Consider the following 13,115-nt stretch of genomic DNA (forward strand, 5'->3'; position numbering starts at 1 on the left):
GCACAACCAGAATTATCTGCCATGACAACTCCCTGTAAAAAAAAGCTGGAAATATGGGAACTCTTCCCCTCCCACTATCTTCTAACCAGGCTGGGTATTCCTGCACCAGCACCAAGTGCTCTAACAGCACTAATGGGAAACAGCAGCAAAGGTCTTGCTTGCAGGCTCCTGTCCTGTCTTGCGCACAGCGAATTCTTTGAAAACCGTAGAATTCAGGGAACACAAACTCTCCAGGCAAAGGCCGAGACTAGCCGGCTGCAAGATACAGTGAATGTTTGAAAGCTTGAGGAAAGCAAGCTGCTAGGTCATCTAGCGGTGCTCCAAATTGAACTCCTTGCTGGTTGCCACGTACCGTGCAGCTCTAAGAGTTGATATACGCTAATCTGGGACAACAGGCAATGGACGCAGAAAAGCAGGTGCACTGATTTTTCATGAGACTCCTTAAAAATACTTCACACTTCAGCACCTTTCACCTGAGAATCTCACTACTTTTATGAATTCCAATTAATTAAGCTTCCCAATACACCAGTGAAGCAGGAAATGTCATCATCCCAATATACAGGCAGAAAAGTGAGGCAGAAAGAGGTTAAATAATTTCTTAGTAGTCATGTGCCAAGCCAGGGACACACTCAAGAAAAGAATCCTGCATTTCTACTCCCAGGCTCACAGTTTAACAACTAGGAAATTCTCTAGTTCTCCGATTTACATCCTATTTAAAATGCCTACTGCTGCATTATAATTTATACAACTAGTATAACTATAACTAATGTATCTAATCTCCACTTTAACTTAAGAAGAGTGAAGGATTTAAAGCAAATCAAGAGGGAAAAAATGAATGTCAAGTTTCAGCCTGAAGCACGTTATAATGCCAGAGTTATAAACCCCTGAACAAGAGGGTTTATAATGGAAAGGCTGATAAACTAACAATGATGGCAGCACTTAAATATATTTATGTCATGATCTAGAAACATATGGTATCTCTTCATCTCTAAATTAAAAAACGGAGGAGAAAAAAGGGGGGAAGGAGATAAAGCATTTATAGGAACAAGGAATGAAAGAGGAAAATGAACCTGAAGTTACCCAATTGTGACCTGTCCAGCTGATTAGCAATGGCAGTAAGAGGCTACAAAATAGCATCTCATTCAATGGGAGGTAGGAAAAAAAAAAATCCAAGTAAATAAAATAAATCTAAAATGATATGTATTAGCTACTTATATTAAGCTTCTAATCCTTTAGGCACTTTATAAATATTAAACAATCAGTCCTGGTGAGACTGATAAATATCCATAATCTATTTTACAGATGAAGAAACAGACAGAGGGTTAAGTGACTTGCCCAAGGCCAAAAAGAGAATAATCAGCCACTGGATTGGAAATAACAGTGTGACTGCCTGTCACAATATAGTGCCCTAGTCAGATGCTCAAGTGGCTTCTGAAAAAAGTCATTCCAATATCAGATGCAGTCCAGCTAGGGTTAATGTGGTACCCACCTAAACTGTGAATGCTTGTTTTCTTATTGGCTTATTGTCTTGGTACAACATCCAGCTACCGTAACTAGATAAGACCCCCAAACTTGAACAATCTTGTTCAAAACTCACTCAGTTTTCTCTATCCAGTATTGTGCCGGTCACATACCTTAGATGCTACCTCCATACCCATTAATGCTTATTCTTCTGCTACGTTTCTGTTGTGGAGATTCATTAGGAAAATGGGAGCCTTCTCTGTGTCAGTGGGTCCCTCTCTGACTCCACCCTTGAAGCCAGCAGGGTCGCTGACTCCTTGCCAGCCCCATTCCACCCTGCCTCCCTTGCCCCGCTGTCCCTTCCTCCCCCTCTCCTTCCCAAGAGGCCCCAGCTGGGCTAACAGCCCCACCGAGCCTGCCCATGACACCCTTGCATTGACCCAGCACAGATCCGGCAGAGCGTCCTTTGTTTGGGCTCCGCACTCCACCTCACCTGCAGAGAGGCCACCTCACCCTGCAGGGACCTTCGCTGTAGAGTACAGTGGTACTGTCAACACATGGATTGTGCTAATTAAGCTCCCACTTGCTCAGGGCCAAGAGAATGCTTGAGACTGCCATAGTTTCCAAACGCATAAATTAACACGGCACGACAACCAGCACATCTACAAAACTCAATCCTCCTTCTTTTCACCAAGAAACTGAGAAGAGGAACAAACTGTGACATCAAAGAGTAAAGCAGAAGTTTAAGCTGATGTAACATACTCTTAGTATCTTTTACAGAGAGAAATATCTTCTTTTATGCTTAGAAACGTAAGGTTTGCAGAGACAATAAATTGGTTCGGAGCGTAGCTATTGGGGTAGATGATAACTCTAATTAAAAACATGTTATTGAACAGATCTGGTAAAGCCACTTCTGTTTTTCCAAGAGTGATCACACCACTTCTGTGATAAATGCTTGTCCTCCCCTGCTCCCCTGGAGGATGATGCAATAAAACATCCCTTGTAGTCTTTGTTACTACTGTTTACCAGTGTACTAGTGTGTTAGTCCATTCATTTTGGTTTTCACCTCTTGGTATAGTTAAGATCAGTAAGAGCCAAGTTTAACTGCTGACACCGTAAGATACACAATATAAAGTACTGAAACAAGATGTGGGACAACGTGAGGTTTTCCTCACGCTGAGTTTCAAAAAAAAAAAAAAAAAAAAAGTAAAAGAAAAAGCCGAAATGTGTTACAACCTAGGCTGAGAGGACCCCCCTCTAGTGGGAATGAGAGTGTACTTCAATCAGCACCCACATTACCCAAGCAGAAAAGAAAATTTTGTGTCCTTAAGAATCAGGCAAGCACCATCTTTCTCTTAATCATCTTCAAAATATATCACTTCCACTCCAATAAACAAAAAAATGAACAAGAGATTCATTATTGCTTCAAGATAATCAGACATTAATTAAGAACTTCTCATTATATACTTATTTGTGGCAGTTAAACATTTCCTATTTTAGTTGTCTGTTCTGACTGTACATATCTAAATATATTATCTTGGGCGGGGGGGTGTTTTTCTTTTACAGTGAAAAATTCACTGCATCATTAAAAAAAGCAGACTTGGTTCTTAAATGAAGCACAGTTGATCTCATGTATATATATCTGTATCAGATACAGTAGCTTTCCCCTAGGCACTGCTCTCAATCTTTGCTGAATGCCCTTCTCCATCTTCACTTCAGTCCACTTCCCACTCTTCACAGTACAGTGTTATAGCTGAATGGGCCTGTTTGCCCCGTATTTTATTTCTATATAAAAGCAACTTTTAATCACTGTTCATTTGTGTTTTTTCCAGTTTATCTAAAGAATCAAACAGCCTTTTCGCTTCTATTAAACAAACCCAAACCCCACTACAGTATCCTGCAATTCTGGGCTAGAAGGCTATTGTAAGTGGTAAGGGGTAAATGATGGGGTAGCATTCTGGAGAGTGTGTGTATTCATCATACGCTGTGGATCAATTGTGTTAGATGCAATTAGTGGTTTAAGCAGGAGTATCCCACAGCTGGAGCACGCCTGTCCTGCCTGGGCAATTTGCCCCTCCCAGAGCCTGCTCCCTGCTGCTGTCGCCGGCCAAGGCACTCCAGGGACCATGGTCTACGCGCAGCCCCCCAGCCTGGCCGGGATGGTGCCAAGAAACCCCACAGGTCCTCCCCAACACGTGACAAGACGAACTTCCCACCTTCCTACACAACCTACGTGGTCTCTAAAATGGACAGCTGTGGCCAAGACCACCACTGCTTACGTAGTATTCTATAATTTAATAGTAGAGTAGCATTTAACAGGTTTTTTATTTTACAAGATGGAAGAATTCATAAACGTGCTCCCGTCAGCCTGGAGGATCCTTGATGAATAACATGTGGAGTACCCTGAAACAAGTTGGGGAGTAGCCCTGAGTCTCTTTTTGTCAGAAGTAATGAGGCTTACTCAGTATTTTTGTTTTGCTTTTCAATAAAGGACTCCTACGGCCCCAATTCTACAAACAATATTGCATCGCAACCAAGAGGCTTACAGTAAATCACGCACAGAGTTATTTTTACCTTCCTGTCAAAAAGAAAAGGAGTTGAAACATAGATCAAAACCTTGAGGAGCAATGCTGAACAATACCTTTTTGGAACAGAGTTGTACAACCTAGTGATCGGATGACACAAGGAATTATTATAATTTGGTCTTCTCCAAAGCCATACTCAGCATTGATTTGGTCCTCAGCTCAGTCCAGCTCCTTCTTGTCTCATCAAGACTTTGTTTGAGACAGGATTAGCTGGAACTGAGGAAGAGCCATGAGAAGTGGAATACCGTTAACAGGAGAAATTACAGCTACGCTTAATACCCAGATTGTTATCCAAACAACAGAATATGAGGTAGCAAGTACCCAAGGACAAAATAACTAACTCACAAAAGACATAGGTCACAGAATCCCTCTCCATCTTTTTGGGGGGAATCTGAAAATAAGCACTAATAATCATTTCTGATGCATGCCGATTTCCATATAATATCCTGTTAACACTAATGCTGAAAAGGATCATCGATCCACATTTAACTACCCAGGCAAAAACTCCCAATACAACACACACTTAACGCTGCTCTCAGACTTGGGTCGGAGCTCCTCAGTTTATCTAATGGAGCTGCTATTTGCAGCTGGCAGGTGAGGGGGTTACAGCTACTCTGGCAAGAAACGCAGTAGACTGGCGCAGCTCTGATCAAGACAAAATATTCTGCATGGGCACTTACAGTTTCCATGGGTCACACCTGAGAATTTGCCCAGCTGGCTGCAAATTTTATAGGCTTTCTATTGTCATTTGTTTGACATTATTATTCTAGGAAAATTATAGCACAGGGCTTCTCTGATACCTAGAGGGTTTTTGCCAACTGCCTGCTTACTAAAAAGGCATGCCTCCGGCACTTTTAAAATATGCTGAAAACAAAATAAATGTAGAAGTTAATACATGCATTTTGCAGTACTTTTGCTTTCCCTGTTCTGTAAAGATCAATCAGATCAGAAAGGACTTTCTTTCCCACGACAACAAAATCCAAAAAGAATGAGGAAATACAGGCATTCTCTCCTGAATTAGTCAGATCACCTTCTCGCCGTTGGGGTGCACTTCTTGCTCAATCCTGATAAGACCAACCGCATCATGCTGCCCAGTTCATAATCAACCCATTTGCTCTCGTACCCATGTCTGCCCTCTGACTTACAGAGGACTTCTTGGCTGGCGGGCAGAGGCTCTGTAGTCCCAGCAACTTATAAATGGGACTCATTAGTCCAGGTGCCGAGCAATGCAAATGTAACTCCAACTACTATTTCCACACACCTATCTTGCTGAGCTGTCTATAGGAAATAGCCTGGACAGTGCGGAACACAGAGGATGCTGTAGTGCTTGGCGCAGATATACCCTCATAATCCTTTTCTAGCACAGATTCTCAGCTTTTAAGGTTTTCCCATCAGCCCACCCGCCTACACACCACCAGTTCTGAACTCATCTTTTTTAAACAAAGCTGACAAGAAGTTAATCCAGTTTTCATTTTTCAAAGTCCTTAGGAAGTTTCTTTCAAATATGGATACGACTATAGTCATTCGTATCTTTACGAAATCCAGCCTAACTAGCTGTACTATCCCCTCACTTTGCCCTCCTTTTAAAGTAATTTAGGATTCAGCAATTGTAGAAGATGGTTGTCCTTCTTCTCATTGGAGCAGGGACAAACCTACATGACCCACACTAGCTTCTGGCAATTCTTCAAGGACTTACTGGGGGCATATACAGCTTTTAATGCATGCAGATCTGTAGGAACAAACTTTGATAACTGCGACAACCCTTCTTCCCTTTTTCTCTGCTAACTGCCCCCAGTTTTGTTTATTTTTAATGGCAATCACGCATGTACTTCAGGCTAGGTTTCAGGTCTGTAGCAAGCGAGGACTGGGCACGTTCCCTGGGCAATCCTTGAGCAAAACCACCAAAGACGCACCTTAATTATGGCCCTGAATCTATGCTTGAAATAAAGGCACGATAGTTGCACAGTATAAATCTCATGAATTAAGGACAGGTCAGCTGAGATTTCCTTGCTTTCTATACAAAATCCATTGAGACTACGTGGTCAAGACCTTCCAGTTACATAAATGCCATCTCCTCACAGTCTGACCTGTGTAAAAACTGGATACAATGTGACTCAGTTCAGGGAAATTATCCATTAAATCTGGCATCCACTTTTTCTTAGACTGTCCCTTTAATTTATTTTTCTTGTTCTGTGTGATATAAGACATTTACCTCTCAGCTCACCAAGTGTAGCAATAACGAAGATCAGTGTTCTGATTTTAGAAGCCACAACTTTTCACTCCAAAAATACAAATTAAGTAACAAAATGATCTCTTTTTAAATGATAGAACAATGCCATGCGCTACTTTGTGTCAAAAAAGTTTGAAAAGATGTTTTAAGAAACTATGCTGTAGCTCAAACTTGCTTATTAATTCTCCTCATCCTTCTTATTAGCATGTAGAGACAACAGAGTGGCTCAAGGACGCAGCTCACTGAAGCAGCTCTGTACTTGGTCAGCCAGTGTTTGAGATAAAACACAATGATGCCTCATGTTCTTAAAAGCTGTTTAGTGGAACAGACTCTGTCCTGCTCATATTTTTAAACTTTTTCTTAAATGCCAATTTTTCGGGGGAAGCTGATTTACAACAACAACAACAAAAATCCTTCACATCTTCAACACTGTGCCCAACACACATTCTTGGACATGCTATTGACTAACCTACTGGTTTAGTCTCCCATTGCAAGTATTTTGCAAAATCCTGGGAACAAGGCCAATCCCTAAGAAGCAAAAAAATTAGACTCTAGGTATTCGCTAACTAAAAGCAATAATCATCAGCCTTGTGAGATATACTACTTACAACAGAATTACATATATTAGAAGCAACTCGGGAGAAAAAGAAGTTGTGCGCTATGGGGCAATGGGGCAATTCCCGTAACCTCAAAAAGACAGAAAGGGACAAACACATTTAGGTCTGCACCAGGAAACAACCATTACAAATCCCAGATAAATTGACATTGGAGATTATGTACATGTCTGCTCAGCGCACGCTCACTGCAGGTAAACCTACGAGACCTATCTATGAGCACGGTCCCATCCCTTACAATTCTACAGTAACTTATTCCTCTGTAGGTACCACATAAACAGCTGATCAGCAGCAAATTCATGACAGTAACATGCTCATCTGCTCTTGTCATTAGGAGATAAAACAGGTAAGATATATATACACACGCACATGTTTTCCCTCCATAAATATATATTCACAGTTCAAATTCTTTTGTATTTTTCTGTCGTACTGTTTTTCATATATATATGCAAAGATGTGTAACATGCAATTAGTTCTTCCACACCAGAACGCTGCATGAAACAGTATAACTGCACTGAAAACTGGCTTTTGATATTTACGTGTTTGACAATGTAGAGATCAAAATGACTGTTGTACTTAGACCGAAATCTAAGAGCAGTCGCTATTTAATTTCCCTTAAGAAAAGAGTGGTAGATATTATAAAAACAAAATTAAAATCTTTCATCCTCATGCATTCTCATATATGGGAAATCCTGAAAAACTGTCATTATACCATGTGACATAAGCAGTAACAATTACTGCCACCGGTAAGCCTTTTATTTACGTATTGTGTCTGCATCTCTTCCAATCCATTTGGAGTTCTTACCCTCTTGTTCCAACACCATGATCTCATTTTCATTCTGCACTTCCAAAACTGGGAATCATAAAACCTTGTCTACCAAAATGCACTGCAAAGGGTCTCTACAGCAGCCGCCTTTGTGCATGATCACACTGTTAGGCTGTAGTGGGACCCTCCTGTGGAAAACACCAAAAGGGCTTAAAACATCGCTGCCCTCTACTCGCAGGGCTGGAGGTTCCCACTGCCACAGCCCAGCATCCCAAGGGGCCACCTCAACACCCCCCTAACAGCCCTTTTCAGACAAAGTCAGGTTGCTCAGTGTAGATACAAGATGCCATCCACCAGCAACTAGGGGGTGGTACTGAACAGCTGCAGTGCCATAATGCTTTCAAATGTTCCAGAAAGTTCTAGAAAGGCATGTTCTAAAGCCATCCTCACTAGTGGGGAGGGGTTTTGCTGTTTAAGGGCGCAACTGACAAGTACCCCCTGCTCCCTTTTCCTACCTCTCTATATAATTCCTGTCCATACAACCTGCAAAAGTGAAAACAAATACAGTCCTAGCTAAAACCGCATGTCTTTAAACAACTTAACAATCTTGCCTAAAAGAAGTCAAACAATTTGCAGCAAAAATTGAAGATAAGTGACCAAGGACAAAATCTTTACAGAAACAAAGCTTCAAGTTTCAACTCTACACCATTCTGTCAGTAGCTTTCTTATTTAATTGAGCCCGTATATAATCAACATCAAAGATACTAAGCTATTTTGTGCTGAAAACATTGGAAGCATGTTAGGAAGAGGTGGCAAACAGAAAGGATCTGTCAAAGGTAACAGATGTATCAAGGGCACCAAGCACTCTGAAGAAGGCGTTAATTATCTATGCTGAAAAAGAAAAGGTGTTTGAAAAACAGAAACTGTTTTCAAAAGATTGAACATACTCCTATTGTGCTCAGGAGAAAAAGCTTCCTGCACCTTAGACAACATTATTTTGGGTATGTGGGTTAAAAAGATTTTTTTGAGGCGAGGAAGCACACAATGTAGGGAGCACTCTGTTTCAGAAACATAGTTTTAACTTCAAAACCTTTACTGTGTCTCACAACCGATTCCAACTGTAAATTGCGTTCTTTATTCCTACTTTTAATGGAATGGGTAACTTATACAACCTAGCTGGATCTCAAAAATAACAGGAAAAGAACACGTTTTTGTAATTTAGCACAATCTCCACAGCACTTTCTACTCCTGCCCTACAAGGACTGTTTCATTCTTCCTTTTGCTTTATCTGAAAAAAGTGGTGCTTCTTGAGAATAAAACACTAATAAGCAAAAAGTCACACCAAGGCAAAATTTGTCACCAGAGGACCTACCCTACACACAGCTTATGTTCTTACTAACTTTTTTCCAGATTGTATATGGTTCTACTCACTCACAACCTAGTTCTGAGTCAAGAGAAGTAATTGATTCTTTGTTATACCTATGCTCCCTCTCCCCACCTTCCCTCATAGGACTGGTGAATCGGGTTTATCTAAAGCATGATTTTGAGAAAAACGGTTAAGACAAAAATGACCCTTTTCATTTTCAATAGGAAAAAAAAAATCAGAAACAGATCAGAAAGGAGATGAGCAACAATTAAAAGCAAGGAAAGCCTCCAACTTTGTACAAAAAAAGGCTGAAACATATTTCTGTGAAGGTAATTAAAACATACTAAATGCATGCCTGATATTGCATACCCAGCTAAATTAATGTTGTTCCCATAGGAGTGTGATATGATCAACAACAGAACCACAGTGGTCCATGCAACAGCAGATTACATGGGGAAATGGCCCAGGCAATTGCCAGCAGGGATGTAACAGGCTCTCAGAACCTGGTCCCTACCTTCCCAACTAGACAGAAAGCTCTTCCTGATGTCCCCTTCTCCCGTATCAGTATCATGCCATATATAGAGGGTGGCTACTACTGACAACATCTGGGCAATTCACTTGGGCATCATCTGGGCATCGTCAGATCCAGAGCACAGGTTTGGAAGGGATGGTTTCCACAACAAAGTACCAACACACCTGCCAAATAGTCCCACAGGAGGAATCCCCTGGGTAATGGGATTGGTTGAAATCCCAACTTCAATCAATCCTAACTTGAAAAGGTAAATCTGTGGAACAAGGCTCAGCTGAACTAAACTATTTTTGCCAATGACCTGGGCTTTTCTCTTGAATTATTTTAGGCTGCATCCCCCCATTGCCTCCCTACGAAGTACAAAGATTGATAAACACTCCGACTGGATTAACTGCTTCAAAAATTATTCAGATGTCACAGCTGGCCAGCTTTTGACCCTTCTGGTATCAGGATTTAACAGTTTACTGGGAAAGAACAAGTGCTCCAGTCAGTGCCATAACTCCTCCACAGTCTTCCAGCTCACCACAGCAATACACTTGCACAGAACTGAAGGAAAAAATGGATCTCAAATCTAGTCCAGCTTTACACTGAACCCTTCAAAGGGGCAGGCAAAAATACAAACATTCCTAGGAGTCACTTCAGTCGTAAGTAGGGCACATAATAATAAAAGCCTTGATAAACTGACAAATTGTTTTGGTTTTTTTTTTTTTTCCATTTTACTTGAATTCTGTATCTGTTGTAATATAGAAAAATGAACACAGACCCTGAAAACATGTCCTCCAAAAACACGATTCACATGCACAAATTCCACAATGCACATGCACAAAGCCTGAATTTCCATACAGGAATCAAACAATTAGGTTTCCTCAAATACTTGAACTATTTACACAAAATTGGGACTTTTGCTCACCCAAGCAAGTGCACAATGTACGATTTTGCAGACTGCTTCAGCATTTCACTTTTTTGCTACACCCATAAACAAACAAAAAATTTTAAGTCTGAATTCCTCTCAAAGTTACTTCAAGCAAATAGCGTCTCACTTATAAAAGCCTGATTAATTGCAGAATCTTGGCTTCAGAATTCAATTACATGTTAGAATATTAAAAACTCTAGAGTCCATAAACAATTACTATAAAACTGTTTATAGCATTTTTAGTATTTTATTTGAATACTGCAATATGAACTATAAATGTGTGTGTGTGTGTGTGTCCCCTTCTTATTTGTTTGCTGCAGTTTCTTGATGCAAACAGAACAAGAACGACACTCAGGGCAAGAGGACAGGAGAAAGGATGTGGCAGGCTATCGACACGCCACCTCCTCACAAACTCTGATTCTTCGTTGTGCTTTATGCCTGTTCTGTGAGTTTTATTCTGGGTCTACAAGGGTGCTTCTGGATAATTACAGGATACAAGCGAGCATTTTTTTCAGCCTGTCTCAATTTCAAAGTAAGCCCCCTATTCACGCTTTTATTATTATTCAAAGTAAAACTGCAAAACAAATCAATTGCTAACAGCCTTGTGCAGTTTTCTAAACTTAGCATTTCTGTATGATGACGTGCATATAAGGTAATATTCAGTGCAGCAGTACATGTTCAGGCATGAGAACCTTGTATAAATTCTCAACTTCAATGACCATTTTTGTAAAGACTTCTTTACGCACATACATATTGCATGGGTTAGCCTAAAAGAGGACAGAGCAAGTACCTGAGTAAAGATTTTTCTTGTAACTTTTCCTGAAGAACTAAACCCCAGCACTCACCCTGTTTTCCAATTATAGTATCTGCACCAATTATAACAATAAACTGGTAACCCCGCAAACTGCTTTTTATATTCATTTTAAGCTCATGTTACTCCGAATGTAAAGAAAGACTTGAACTACAATCTCAAAGGTGAAAGGCTAGAGTTTTAATTTCTGCCTGGCAGGTCTTTTCAACACTTATGTTTTGTGGAGTCCATTTTGTTTCTGTATTTATTTCCACCGAGGTTCCTCTGCTGCCTTCAAACAAAGAATATATCACAGTATTTATAAGGAAGCCAGTCATGGACAGGTTTTGCTGCAGCTTGTTTGTTACGTCTCACTCTGAGTTTACTAACAGCTGTCCCATGCATCTCCACTGGATACAATTTTAGTCTAGACAGGGGAAATCCAAGCTACTGCTGCCCAAACAACATAAACACAGGAAGATTTTCAATCAATCATTTCATTAATAGGAACATGTCTAATAATATAAGGGGAGGGTGTTTTGGAAGAAAGCCTATTTCAGAGCCTGAAACAGCGTAATTGCGCGGTATTGTTCTTGTGCTAGGCAGGGCTATGGAACGACACTCTCACAAACCAGATTTTGGTGCCGTGGTAGATTTCAATAAAATGAGCCTTGTTTCTCCAACACAAGTGGCTTTCAAGACTACTGACAACTTTGAATTAAATGGTAAACAGACCAAGTAAGACTTGCACAGCGCTGGCATTCATCTCCACTTTGATACAATCAGGTCAGTGCCCACACAAATATATTTCTAGCATGACCATTATTTCTGGTTTTCTTCAAGTTTTTTTACCTGGGAAACAGCATTAAACACAGCAGTTACTAACATACTAATTACTTTCTCCTGTTCTCCTCTCTGTCAGCCTGTTGTCTGTCCCCAAACATATAAATGTCTAGAAATAAACTGCTTCTAATGCAGTTATTTCTATGTTGTAACATTTTTAGAGAAAAACACTGTGGCCCCCCTTCTTGTATCTGGAGCATTCACACACTAATTCCTAATGAAATAAAAATTAAGACGATTGTAAGGTTTTTTTCAGTGGGAGGAAGAGGAAGAAGCTATTCTTCAGTCCTTACTTTATTTTTTTATTCCTGAGTAATAGCTGTCCCTTCATCAAGAGGCTCAATTTACAATCATGATCTCGGATCAACTTTTACCAGTGGGTGTCAGTGTAACAGTGTAATGATATAATGGGGGGAGGACAGGGAGAAAAACGCATGAAAAACCAAAGACTAAGTTTTATTTTCAAATGCCACATTTATATGAAAAATTAAGAGAGAAAATGTTTCCTTTCAGAGCCTATTTCACTACTGATCTATTCTGCAAAGATCCTCTAACTTTGCATGTGTTTGTGTTAACATGCCCAACGTAACTGATTTCCATTTTTGTTCTCCAGACCTACATATGTTCTGTGTATGTACACGCACAAATGCGGACATGCAGTAAATGTTTGATATACAAACCTTTTTCATCATTTTGATGAAGTGAGACTGTCTCTTTAATTCAAATTTCACAGTGAACAGTTAAGAGGCTCTGTGGACCCCAAGTTATTAACCTGTGCCAATTTAACTAGTATTACTCAAGAGGTTCAAAAACCTAAAAATAGGTGTTAATCTGTGCAGACTGACAGCAACTAATCAGTACCTGCCCTGTCACAACTTCTGTCCCTCCCACTCATTGGGGGGGGGAGTACAGCACATGGGGAGGCACGAAAAGGAGTTTCAGTTTGCGTTTGTCCTTTCTGAAAGAAAAATTAAAGTGTATTTGGTACAGCTCAATTTGAAAACTTGTTTCTGTACTA

The 13,115-nt window shown here is 40.3% G+C and overlaps 1 protein-coding gene across 7 annotated transcripts in view; it reads right to left on the minus strand.

Moving 5' to 3' along the window:
- Positions 1–13,115, minus strand: part of ARID1B (AT-rich interaction domain 1B) — a 336,420-nt gene that overhangs the window by 151,091 nt on the left and 172,214 nt on the right. The window lies entirely within an intron of this gene.

This window comes from Mycteria americana, chromosome 3 (assembly GCF_035582795.1).
Source record: "Mycteria americana isolate JAX WOST 10 ecotype Jacksonville Zoo and Gardens chromosome 3, USCA_MyAme_1.0, whole genome shotgun sequence".
Classification (NCBI taxonomy): Eukaryota; Metazoa; Chordata; class Aves; order Ciconiiformes; family Ciconiidae; genus Mycteria; species Mycteria americana.